Raw genomic sequence first — 13,517 nt, forward strand, 5'->3', positions numbered from 1 at the left:
GCCCCAGGCAACTGACGCAACCTCAGCAGGGTACACAGACACACACAGGCACAGTACAATCACCTGCCATTGGCAACTTCGGGTACACACATCACTCTGCACATGTGCCACTAGACTGGGGGGTGTCACAGGTGTGGGGCAGGCTCAGCATGTCAGACACACAGCACTGCTCCCTGCTCACATCAGATGGGTAGGGTATATGCATCCCTCATGCAGCTGGGGTGCAACACCCCACATAGACACTCACCCACATGACAGGGGACTTACACACACACCAATGTCCAGGGGACGAACACATCATTTGGACACTCTCAGCACAGGTACACTCAACTCACACACATCTGGGGGTACAGTCACCTGTCACACTGGGGGGACCACAGAATCACATCAGGACTGTAGAAACAACATTCCCAAGAGGATTAGCCAGGCTGAATGTGGCATGCACCATGCAGTGATTGTCACAGTAAGCATTATGCAAGTGAGGAGTGCAGACATGCACTACAGCATGCTCCGCATGGGAGACATAAGGCATTCCCCCCCGGGACCCACTCTAAAGAACATTGCATGTCTGTCACACCTGGACACAATGCCAGAAGTGACAGTCACAAAAAAGGGGCACAGTCTAAGCTAATGGAGTCACCACTCACCTGCACCCCTGGTCTCCCATACAGGCTGGGGTACTGTGGGAGGATCACATCCAGCAGGGCCTGGTTCTCCTCCTGGGTGAATGGCTGTGCCCTCTCTACAGACCTGGACAGCAGCAGCAGTGGTGTGGAATGAAAGGTTGTGCAGGCATGGGGCATGGCTGCCTTATATTTGCCTTGCTGGGCTGTTACATTTACAGGAGTACAGAGTGATTGGTCAATCTCATTTGCATCCTACGTTTCCTCCAATCCCTTTAAACCTACCCCAGTGGGTGCCTTTGCATGTTTAAAAAAATGAGCATGATGTGAAGTCAACAACCACTTTGCAACTTTGTATTTTGTCTCCAACCGACTTCTGCTGGCCACCTGATGAAAAAATTAGAACTTGAAACTGGGTCTCCATGACAACCAGCATGCATTTAGGCCCTTATACTTGTCCCTCATGTGTCCCCTATGTAATTTCACTATACACACACAGGTACGGTGCGTTCCACGCCCCCTAGGGCACCACTACTCCAGTGATACGGTCCGTACAGGCGTCTGTAGGGTCCGTATCACTATGGTTGTGTCACCGTATGCGTACGCCATAGTGATACGGGTCGTACAGGCGTCTGAAGGGTCCGTATCACTATGGTTGTGTCGCCGTACGCGTACGCCATAGTGATACGGTCCGTACACGCGTGTGTAGGGGCCGTATCACTATGGCGTACGTGTACGGCGACACAACCATAGTGGTACGGACCCTACACAAGCGTGTACGGACCGTATCACCATGGCGTACGCCTACGGCGACACAACCATAGTGATACGGACCCTACACACGCGTGTACGGACCGTATCACCATGGCGTACGCCTACGGCGACACAACCATAGTGGTAGGGACCCTACACACGCGTGTACGGACCGTATCACCATGGCGTACGCATACGGCAACACAACCATAGTGATACGGACCCTACACACGCTTGTACGGACCGTATCACCATGGCGTACGCGTACGGCGACACAACCATAGTGATACGGACCCTACACACGCGTGTACGGACCGTATCACTATGGCGTACGCCTACAGCTGCACTACCATAGTGATAAGGACCCTACACACTCCCTCAGAGCGTGTGTACAGTGCGTTTCACACCTTACACTGGTGACAGGCGGCACACAGAAAGGAATTGAGCTGTCATACTTGGCCGAGGCTGGACATCAAGTCATTGTCAGTGCAGTCCTACATGTCTCAGGCATAGGTGTGTCAAGCTGTGATGTGGCACAAATCTCCTCATGTTTGAACCCAGTAGATGTGTGATGAGCTGTGTACACATGTCATGTGTCAAGCTGAACTATGTGCCACACATCCCCTTCAAACCTTTGACATGTGTGCAAGTAGTACAGACTTGTTGAGCACTGCGTCACTGGCATGGCACAGTCGCCAACACCCGCAACTGTCCCCTGATGCCAGGTACACGGATAATGACACCTGACATGTGACTACCGGCTTTCCGGCTTTGCACGATGTGAGTATGTCATGTGTGTGTCATGTGTTCCCATAAGCTTGCCGTTGGTGTACCGTCCTATGCATCTGCAGTTGCTGCATCCAACAAGTGCATGTGTGTGGATGGGCATGACACACTATTATGCACACCAGGACACATGTGGAATCAGACATAACGTGTGTATGTATGCATCAAACATGGACTTGCGAGACAAGGACATATCTGCGTAGTATCAATGTATGTGTGATCAGTTTTGACATGTACCCCTTCATGGCAAGGTGGGTGGTCTGTCCTTTATTCAGGGACATGTGACCTGTGCCTCTAGTGTTCCGCAACCTGTCTGTATGATAAACATCCTTCTCCTGCACACATGTGGATGTCTGTCGCTCCTGTAATGCGTCTGCCTGTTCACTTACACTGGCCCACAGCTAGTCTCATGCCATGTCATGTTGAGCTTGTGAATCCACGTTTGTAGATGGCTCTTGGTAGGAGTGTCACCTGCCTTGCATACATGTCCAGGATATATTGCACAGACCTGACTCTGCATGTAGCATATGTGTATTGGCTGTTCAACATGTGCTCAGTACATTGACAGTGTTGTTGTACTGTACTCACTCTTCGTTGTCCCTTCCAAATTACTGCAGGGCTCCGCCTCTCCCCCGACCAATCCCAGACTTGGCTGCCCTGAGGGAACGTGACTGTATACGCCGCTACTGCTTCACCCAACGGTTGATTCTGAACTTGACAGCAAGGCTGACACCACACCTCCAACCGCTACACAGGTATCCTACTGCACTGACACCCAAGATGAAGGTGATGCCAGCCCTACATTTCTTTGCCACGGGTACGTTCCAACATACCATTGCTCATGTTGGTGGCAAGTCCCAGACCATGTTCAGCCGTGTCCTGCATGATTTTTTAAAGGCCATGTTGGTTCACCTGGATGAGTTTATACATTTCCCAACTCCTGAGCAGTTGACAGGTGTCAAGGGTGACTTCTATGCCCTGGGAGGGATGCCCCATGTCATTGGGTCTATTGATGGGACACATGTGGCTTTGGTACCACCACAGGCAGAGGAGGTAGCCTATAGGAACAGGAAACATTACCACTCCATTAATGCCCTTGTGGTGTGTCTTGCTAACATGGTGATTTCCCATGTCTGTGCTCGTTTTCCAGGATCAGCACACGATGCCTACATCATGAGGCATAGCAGGGTGCCTGAAAAGATGCTGCAGCTGCGCAACGAACGAGCATGTCTTGTTGGTGGGTATACTCTGTTACTCCTGTATTAAGCGTCATCTTTCTGTCCTACTGCTTCTCCTGACCCACTTCTGTCCATGATGTTTCCATGTAGGGAACTCTGGCTATCCCAACATGCCATGGCTGATCACACCTCTCCGCAACCCCAGAACGGCTGCCGATCACCAGTACAACAACGCCCATGGGCAGACCAGGTGAGTGATAGAGACGACCTTTGGCCTCCTGAAGAGCCGCTTCCGGTGCCTCGACAAGACTGGCGGCGCGCTCCCATATGACCGGTGAAGGTCTGCAAAATCTTCCTCGTGTGCTGCATGCTGCACAACATGGCAGTGAAGAAAGCTGTGCCACTCATCCTGGATCCGGATGAGCAGGAACATCCACCCGTGGAGGACAAGGGGCTTGGTGACGAGGCAAGTGATGTAGAGGAGGAGGAGGAAGAGGACACCCGGAGTCTGCTCATACGCAACTTCTTTGCTTATTGGTGAGTTGCAGTGTCTGAGTGTGCACGCATTGAGCCTTGTGTGGCATGTGTTGCAATGTGTGGGTCCATCTGCATGTCTGGCAAGTGAGTCAGAGGTGTGTTTGGATGTGTCACTCGAGAGATGGTGTAATAACAGTATGTCTTACCTGAGACACTATTTTCACCGAGCATGTTGACAACCTTATACGTGTCGAGTACATGCCCATGCATGCGGATGTGCTTCTTTTGGCTCACTTCTTGTGTGTCTCTCATCCCCAGGTATTTGCGCATGCTGTCTGCTGGTGGCATTGTTGTGCTCCTGCTATTCCTCATGAATACAGCAACATGTGCTGAATCAGCGTAACATGCACGGACATGTCGAAAAATCACCTTAGGGTAAGGGATGCACCAAGGCTTTTTAGGTGTGCTATGAGTTTGGAATGTGTGTGCACTGCTCCTGTTCATGTTTGGTTACTTAGCATACATGTAGAATCACCATGGGGCACATGACATGGAGCTGGATTCACCTGAATTGATAGTCACACATGGTGACATTCATCTGTAATGTGATTGTGGATTGTGATGAAGGCATCAATGTGTGTAACACTGCCCTCGGAAACATACGGGATGCACCGGCTTGACATAGTGTAGGACATCCCCATTAGTGGTTCAATGGTGAATTGCAGCCTCTCCGTGAGCAGAACGGGGTGTTTGCCTCAAATCTGTCACTTGTGTGCCAGTTCTATGGGTTTCCTGCATCTGTGGTGCAAAGGGGGGTGCCAGTGTAGGTTCCACATGTTCATCCACATGACCTAGGCATCTGTTAATATAGATGCATTTGCCTTCCGGCAAAGATGACTAATAAAGGTGTCCCTCAGCCTCCAAGGTGCCTCATCTCTGTCAACGCAGGTCTCTTGCCACTGTGCATGCGGCATGTCTGGCATAGTTGTCACAGATTGTGCATATGAGTCTATGTGTAGGGTAGCAAGATGCAAGCTGTTTGTCAGGGATTATGATATGTATTGTGCACGATGTACATGGCTGTGTAGGTATTTTGCCATCTCAGTCCCCACAACGGCCACTTTGCTGCATGTGCATCCATTGTCTGTGTGTGTGCCATGTCGAACCAGACACTCCTCCCTTCTCATACACCTTTTGCAGTAGTCCTTTCTGACATGCTTGTGTTAGTTTTCAACTTGTGGCATGGTTTCCAGGACATGGTGCCTGCTGCTGCAGGCCCTGCAGCAAGGGCACACAGAGTTTCTAGATTTGCCCTCACACACATGCCTCTAAGATGCACCCCGCTTCCTCCCTCCACCCATTCATTTTGGTGTAATCTGCTTGTGTGTGACACAGTTGCGGTGGCAAAGGCTGGACTGTCTGCACATGCTATGTGCACATTGCAAGTGCCTCATGTCCTTCATTGTGCCACATCACGCTACACCATGATGTTGAGGCCACCCACCAAGCAATGTCCATCCAATACATCTGTTGCATGCACTCAGGCATGCACTCATCGCCCACACAACACCTTTGCATAATGAGTGTGCAACTCCAACTGCCTACACAGCGCTGGCACGCCTTCCAGGCCCTGTCACACCAACCAGGTCATGTCCCTCCTACTCCCCACCGGCTCTGTACCCCAACATGGCCATGTGAGTGATACTCCAGGCCTCTGCATGTAGTATGGTGCCATTGTGGGACACATGGCACAGGTATCATGTCTCAGCGTGTCAGTCTACAATGTGTCCAGGATACCACTCTACACCATGACATGCGCCATGCATCTCATCATCATCTGGTGTCCCATTGACAGGCAGGTGCTCCTCACCCTCCCCAAAGACGCAGTCCTTGCCAGTTCCCATATTGAATAATGCATGGTATCCATTGGCAGATGGCTGCACGTTGGCCACCTGATGCTGGACTTGTACACGACTGAGGTGTTCATCTGCGGATTGTCCCCTTACAGCTGGGGCAACTGCTTGTGTCCCACCCGCAAGGGCCCTGCACAGGCACACAGTGTCCACGCACACGAGCTGGTGTGCATCATGGAATGCTTGCTCACATGTGCTATGCTGATCACCAGCATCTGTACCTCAGGCCTCAGAACACTCTGCATTATGCACACGGTCCACTGTTCGATCCACCTCAAGGCAAGACAGACCATCCCCCAGGTCAACTTCGACATCCATGTCCAATCCTACCCTGCACTCTTGGGAGAAGTACCGTACAACTCCCATGACACTTGTCCACATCCAGGGTGCATCTGCACAGCTCTGCTTCAACATCCGGCAACCCAGCCACATCACCGTCCAACAGGGATAGTGGCAATAGATCACTGTCATCTGCAGGATGACCTTCATAATCCACGGCCACACTCAGGATGCAGCCCACGACCACGCCCCCAACACAACCATGTGGCACTGTCATCCAAGACCCCATTGTGCCATCTCCATGCATCCAACCTTGGCCTGGCCACCATTCTCCACATCCACCTGACTCCTGCTTACAGGACATAGTTCTCCCACCTGGCTACACATACCTGGGACTCCCACCCCAGGACACTCCACATGATCCCTGACCTCTGCGCATGACTGTTGCACAGTTGTGCAGGCACCCCCTCAGCTGTTTGGGCCCATCACGTGTGAGTATGGTGCTCCATGTCTGTATTGGATGATACATTGTGACCCATGTGTGTCCTGTGCCAGACTCAGACACCTAGGGTATGCATGGTTGGAGTTACTTAAAAACTCAGGCATGGTTTGACTTGCCAACACACACATGTAATGGAATAATGCTAAATGACGGCATCATCTCGTGATTTCTAATATTTTTATTGGTGGTGGGGTACGTGTTTGGGGGGATGCAATTAGGTGCTGTACCGGGGGTATAGAATCCAAAGTTCACAGGGGGAGATGGTATCCTTGCCATTGGAAGTCATCAGAGTCCATGCCACAGTCTTTGTCAACATTGGTCAGACAGTGACCAGCAAGTCCATGTGGCAGAGAATGTCATTTGATGAGGTGCTGCTGTTGCGCCAGAGGGCCAGGTGCCAGGCCAGGTGACCTGGGAAATGGTGATGATCCGCTGACTCACACGGTCTTTTGCGTGGACGACCCACCTTCCTCCGGGGACCCTCAGATGCAGGCCTTGACGATGCTGGGGATGCCCCGTCAGATGAATCCTCCTCCTCCTCCCTCCCTGTGTCTGGTGCTGGTCTACGCCTGGTGGCACAGGGAGGGTTTGCCACGGTTTGGGCGATCTGACGGAGTGATTGGCTCACGTCCCTGTGCACCGCCAGGAGCTCTGCCAGTCTAGCCTCCATCCGTCCTTGGTGTTGTTGATGACTGGCATGATGCTCGACCTGCAGGTTCTTAATCTCATTGAGGGTCCCCTGCATCTCGGAGAGTCTTGACACGACCTGGTCCATGCCTCTGGTGTCACGCCGGTATGTGTCCAGGATGTTGCGGATGTGTGACATAACTGGTTCCTCAGCTGGCTGGTCAGGCTCGCGCCTCCGCCGTCCTCCACTCCCACCACCCTTGCCCACTTGAGCCTGGCCTGCCCTTGTGGGCACGTCGGGTCTCCGGGACCCCTGAGGGATGGCATTTGCGGGGTCGCCTGCCTCCTCCTGGGTGCCCGGGGTCCCTCATCCCTCCTGGTCAGACTGGCTGCGTTGTGTGCGAGCAGGGCTCCTGTGTGTATCCTGGGATGTGGCAGGAATGGGGGTGGTGGTTGGCACAGTTGTACCTGACGCAGGTGCTGCAGGTGCTTGGGCACTAGAGGGGCCAGGTTGGTCGGGGTCATCCACGGTGTGGTGAGAGTCGTCGCTGCCGGTGGGATCATAGTCACGCAGAGCCTGGTCCTGTGTGTCTTCCCCCCAGTGTTGGGGGGAGATCGATGACATTGCCCTGTGTGTGAGAGAGAGACGATGTTAATGGTGTTACATGCGTCATCCATGTTTCATACATAATCAAGTTGGCACAGTTCCTCTGGGTAGTTGGATATGTCTAGCAATCCTCTCACAGTGCACTTGTGGATGGGTATGTTGCGTGGGTCAGATTGATATGTACCCCTGGGTATTTGGCCTGTCTAATGAGTGTTGGGATGCTTATTTGGCTATGGATGGGTCTTGTTGTGTCACATATCCATTGTGGGAGTGCCAATTTGCGTTGGCTGCCCAGGGGGTGTGTGCTTGTGTAAGGGGGGGGGTGTGTGTGACCGGGCATGCTGTTGGGTGTGGTGTGATTTGTCATTGGGTCTACCAGGTGATGTGTCTATCCCCTCATGGTGCCTGCTGGCATGACAGTGAATGTGAGTTCCTGTGGTAGGTAGGTGGCATGTGGAGTTGGTGTTTGTATGTACAGTGGTCACAGGTTTGCCTTGTGCTGTCTACAGCAGGGCCAAGTGCCATCTACCTTGTCTGTACTTGGCAAGTCCCTGTGCATTGTGCATGGTGCATGGGTATGTCCCTTGGCCACGGCTGTCAACACTTTTCCTATGTGTGACACACTCTTTGTTGTTGCATCAGTTTTGAACGCAGGGAGCAGTGTAGCATGCGTGCTTAGCGAGCGCTGCAGAACCGACTTACGTGTTGCACTGTACGCGGCCAAATGTTGCTTTGTCATGTCTATTGGAGAATGCATGTAGGAAACTTATGCATTTGTGACTGGGTTCTAACAAACACAGTGAGTGGGTATACTGGGTGTGAGGTTAGGTTTGTGCCTGCAGCGAGGATCGACTCGTGCACAGTTTGACACATGGGCCAGTGCTTTCCAAACGAATGAGGGGTGTTTCACGCACTGCCAGACCTTGTCAACATGCACACAGTCCACCTGCTGATGAGCGGACATGCCCACACCACCCAAGGGTGATTTTGTCTCCCTCTGTCTCTCTCTCTCCCTCCCTCTGTCACCCTCCTCCCTCCCTCTGTCTGTCTCCCTCTGTTTCCCTCTGTCTTCCTCCCTCTCTCTCCCTCTCCCTTCGTCTGTCTGTCATCCTCTGTCGCCCTCTGTCGCCCTCTGTCTCCCTCCCTCTCTCTCCCCTTCCCTCCCTCTGTCTGTCTCCCTCTGTCTCCCTCTGTCTCCCTCCCTCTCTCTCCCTCCCTCTCTCTCCCTCTCCCTCTCCCTCCATCTGTCTGTCACCCTCTGTCACCCTCTGTCGCCCTCTGTCTCCCTCCCTCTCTCTCCCTCCCCCTCCCTCTGTCTGTCACCCTCTGTCGCCCTCTGTCTCCCTCCCTCTCTCTCCCTCTCCCTCCGTCTGTCTGTCACCCTCTATCGCCCTCTGTCGCCCTCTGTCTCCCTCCCTCTCTCTCCCTCTCCCTCCCTCTGTCTGTCTCCCTCTGTCTCCCTCTGTCTCCCTCTGTCTCCCTCCCTCTCTCTCCCTCTTCCTCCCTCTCTCTCCCTCTCCCTCCATCTGTCTGTCACCCTCTGTCGCCCTCTGTCGCCCTCTGTCTCCCTCCCTCTCTCTCCCTCTCCCTCTCCCTCCCTCTGTCTGTCTCCCTCTGCCTCCCTCTGTCTCCCTCCCTCTCTCTCCCTCTCCCTCCGTCTGTCTGTCATCCTCTGTCGCCCTCTGTCGCCCTCTGTCTCACTCCCTCTCTCTCCCACTCCCTCCCTCTGTCTGTCTCCCTCTGTCTCCCTCTGTCTCCCTCTCTCCCCCTCCCTCTCCCTCCCTCTCTCTCCCTCTCCCTCCGTCTGTCTGTCACCCTCTGTCGCCCTCTGTCGCCCTCTGTCGCCCTCTGTCTCCCTCCCTCTCTCTCCCTCCCCCTCCCTCTGTCTGTCGCCCTCTGTCGCCCTCTGTCTCCCTCCCTCTCTCTCCCTCTCCCTCCGTCTGTCTGTCACCTTCTGTCGCCCTCTGTCGCCCTCTGTCTCCCTCCCTCTCTCTCCCTCTCCCTGCCTCTGTCTGTCTCCCTCTGTCTCTCTCTGTCTCTCTCCCTCTCTCCCTCTCCCTCCCTCTCTCTCCCTCTCCCTCCATCTGTCTGTCACTCTCTGTCGCCCTCTGTCACCCTCTGTCTCCCTCCCTCTCTCTCCCTCTCCCTCGTCTGTCTGTCACCCTCTGTCGCCCTCTGTCGCCCTCCCTCTCTCTCCCTCCCCCTCCCTCTGTCTGTCGCCCTCTGTCGCCATCTGTCTCCCTCCCTCTCTCTCCCTCTCCCTCCGTCTGTCTGTCACCCTCTGTCACCCTCTGTCGCCCTCTGTCTCCCTCCCTCTCCCTCTCCCTCCGTCTGTCTGTCACCCTCTGTCACCTCAGCTCAGCTTCCTGGGCACACACACTTTGCAGGTCTTTCAAAGGCCATTGGCTTGTTCATGTGGCTTTGTATAGAATCTCCCGGACCCCATTGGGCTGAGTGTCTCTGAGTCTGCGCTGCAGCGGCGGTGTGTGCTGACACTCTTTCACAGTGTTGCCTCTTCATTAGCTGCTGTTATGTGCGAATTGGGCCTTCATACCCATGTCATCCTGCGACCCGGCCGCCATTTGCAGGCGACACAGTACAGTGTCGGGACACACTGTTTGTATAGCTCTGCCCTAGGCCATATGGGCTGAGGGCATTGGTGTCTGCTTATGAGTTGCACAATGTGATTTTGGAGGCCCCCCCTCCCGGCATCATGGACATCCTGTCTTGTGTTGGTGTTTTGTGTGGCCTGTGACTTGGCATGGCCTTGCTTGGTGCATGGGGCATGGAGCCGGTAGTGGCATGTGCGTGTTGTTGGAATGTGGTTGCATCCGGTGATGGCTTTGGGGTAGTTGCGTGCATTATCGGGAGTTGGGTTGTGGATGCGGTTCCCCCCATGTGGGGTGAATTGTTTGTGTACTCACCAGGCTCGGCGAGTCCTTCTAGTCCGTGTACTCCCACCGGCGGCAGCGTGCGCATCACCTTCTCCTCCCAGGGATGGTAGTGTACCGGTCTGCGGGGCGGCCCACCTCCAGTGATGTTCCCCTGGTTGTGTTCGTCGGTCATTTTGCGGCGGACCGTCCTCCGCAGATCGTACCATCTGGCTTGGCATTCATGCCTGGTCCTTCGGATGGGCGCAACAGCATTCACCCTCTCGATGATCCTCTGCCACATGGCTGATTTTTCTGATACGCTGCTGTTTCTGACCAATGTTCCAAAGAGCTGTGGCTCGACTCTGATGATTTCGTTGACAAGGATCTCCAGCTCCGCTGTTGAGAACTTTGGATTCCTGTCTCTGGGCATGGTGTGGGGTGTGGGTGTGGATGGTTGTGGGTGTGTGTGTGTGGTTGTGAAGGTGTGTGTGTGAATGTGATGAGGAGGTGTTTGTGAAGGTGGTTGTGTGAAGGTGTGCAAGTGTAGTAAAGGTTCAAGTCGGGTGCTGTGGGTTGTCTGTGGGGTCTGGCAGCAGTGGGTCTGTTGCAAAGGCTCATGGTTTGTGTGTGTGGGCCCTTTTTATTGGTCCATTTGTGGGTGTGGCTGTGTTTGAACTTTGGGTGGGTGTGTTATAAGGGGTGGTTGTGTTTTGGGCCTCTGTTTACCTGTTTGGCTGTTGCAGGTCAGTGTATTGGGTGTATTTGGGCTTGTTGGACGTGTTTTGTGGTGTTGTGCGATTCGAATTGACTCTCCTTGTGGTGTTTTGCAGTGTCCTGGTTGAGTACGTGTGTTTTTCGCGTCTGTGCGGTGCGTACATCGGCCATGTTGTTGTACAGTGCTCACATTTGCTATGGCTTGGTAAGTCTCGTACATGCGCACGGCTGGGTGAGGGTGCTGGTGTAGGGGCCTCGGGTAGGGTGCGTACAGGCACGGGCAGGGTGTGGGGGCCTGGGGGTACATGCCGTACATACGTCAACCCAGGGTACGACGCGTATATGGGGGGCTGGGGGTACGGCGCGTACATACGGGGTGCTGGGGGTACGGTGTGTGCCCCCACCCCTGTATGGACGGTGCGTACCCCCACCCCCGTATGTACGGAGCGTACCCCCACCCCACCCGTGTATGTACGGTGCGTACCCCCACCCCACCCATGTATGTACGGTGCATACCCCCACCCCACCTGTGTATGTACAGTGCGTACCCCCACCCCCGTATGTACGGAGCATACCCCCACCCCCGTGTATGTACGGTGCGTACCCCCACCCCCGTATGTACGGAGCGTACCCCCACCCCACCCATGTATGTACGGTGCGTACCCCCATATGTACGGAGCGTACCCCCACCCCATCCGGGTGGGGTGGGGTTATGCACCGTACATACACGGGTGGTGTGGGGGTACGCACCGTACATACACGGGTGGGGGTACTCACTGTACATACACGGGTGGGGTGGGGGTACGCACCGTACATACATGGGTGGGGTGGGGGTACGCTCCATACATACGGGGTGGCTGGGGGTCCGGCACGTATGCGGGCACATGTTTGGACGTCTCCATGGTTGCTATAGTGGTTCGCTCCGTACGGTGTTTTTACCATATGGTTTTGCATTTGGACGGACGGGACAGATCGTACTTGCGCGTTCGGACTTCGGTTTCCCGATCTGTACGTAAAACTGTCCGGGGACGTGTCGGACACTTTTTCCGACCCGAGGACGTGTTGGGGAATTTTGCCAATGCGATTCGTATGGAGTTTTTACATACGAATCGTACTTGCCAGTTTGTACGGGACTTGTACGTTTCGTACGTAAAAAAATCCGGAGACGATTCGTACGGGGAAAATTTTTAACGGATCGGAATCGGCCCCTATGTCTTTTTTCTGTACATTTTCTACCTCCAACTTCTTCAGCAGTTCTTACGGGAAACAGACCTTCAGTCATACTCGCATTCCACCACCTTCTCATTCTCTCATCATGAGTGTCATGCCCATATCTACCAAACATATACTTATATCTTCCGCCACTCCTCTGTCTCTCTCTGTCATGCATTTCATCTTCCCATTCGGTCAATGCCTCAAACTGTGTCGGTCTAGGTCTTGGTTCTAGGTTCATCATTCTTTCTCTCAAATTTCTCAGAACTGCTAAATTAAATGAACCATGCTCTGGTCCACCCAAATACAAGTATGATATCCGTATTTGGCAACCATGAAGGATGCAGGGGTTTTTGGCGGAGGAAGTAATTGTCCTTCCCTAGTCACAATCAGTTTGTCCTTTTTAAACCACTTCTTAATTTTTCCAAACTAAGACTTTTTCTCCTTTTCTGGTGGATCGTAACACATCTTTCTGTCTTCCATGTATCGCAAGTCTCTCCTTACGACTGTACTGTTCTTGACCAATCGTAGCGCGACTCACACTAACGCACCAATCTGGAGCGTCTACAACACTTCTTCAATTCTCCAATCTCAGCGCGACTCACACTAACGCACCAATCCGGAGCGTCTACGTCACCCTGTATTTCTCCACTTCTAGCGCGGCGTACACTAACGCACCAACCAGGAGTGTCTACGTCTCTAGCTAACTGGCCAATCCCAGCGTGGTCTTTCTGACGTCAGCAGCCGCTGCCGCAGCTCCTGCTTCTGTTGACCCCTCCTTTACAAAAATTCTCTCGGTAAGCTTTTTACGTTTTTCCGATTCACAAATCTGTTAGTAACAACATAAACACCACCATTGTCCGCTTCGCTAACCAAAGAACAGTCAATGACCTTTCTCACAAGAATTCCGTCTTTCCAGAGAGCAGCGCTTACCTCTGCTCTACTACGGAATCGTTACTTCCATTGATAAAGT

This window comes from Triturus cristatus, chromosome 3_1 (genome assembly GCF_964204655.1).
Source record: "Triturus cristatus chromosome 3_1, aTriCri1.1, whole genome shotgun sequence".
In the NCBI taxonomy this organism is placed as follows: Eukaryota; Metazoa; Chordata; class Amphibia; order Caudata; family Salamandridae; genus Triturus; species Triturus cristatus.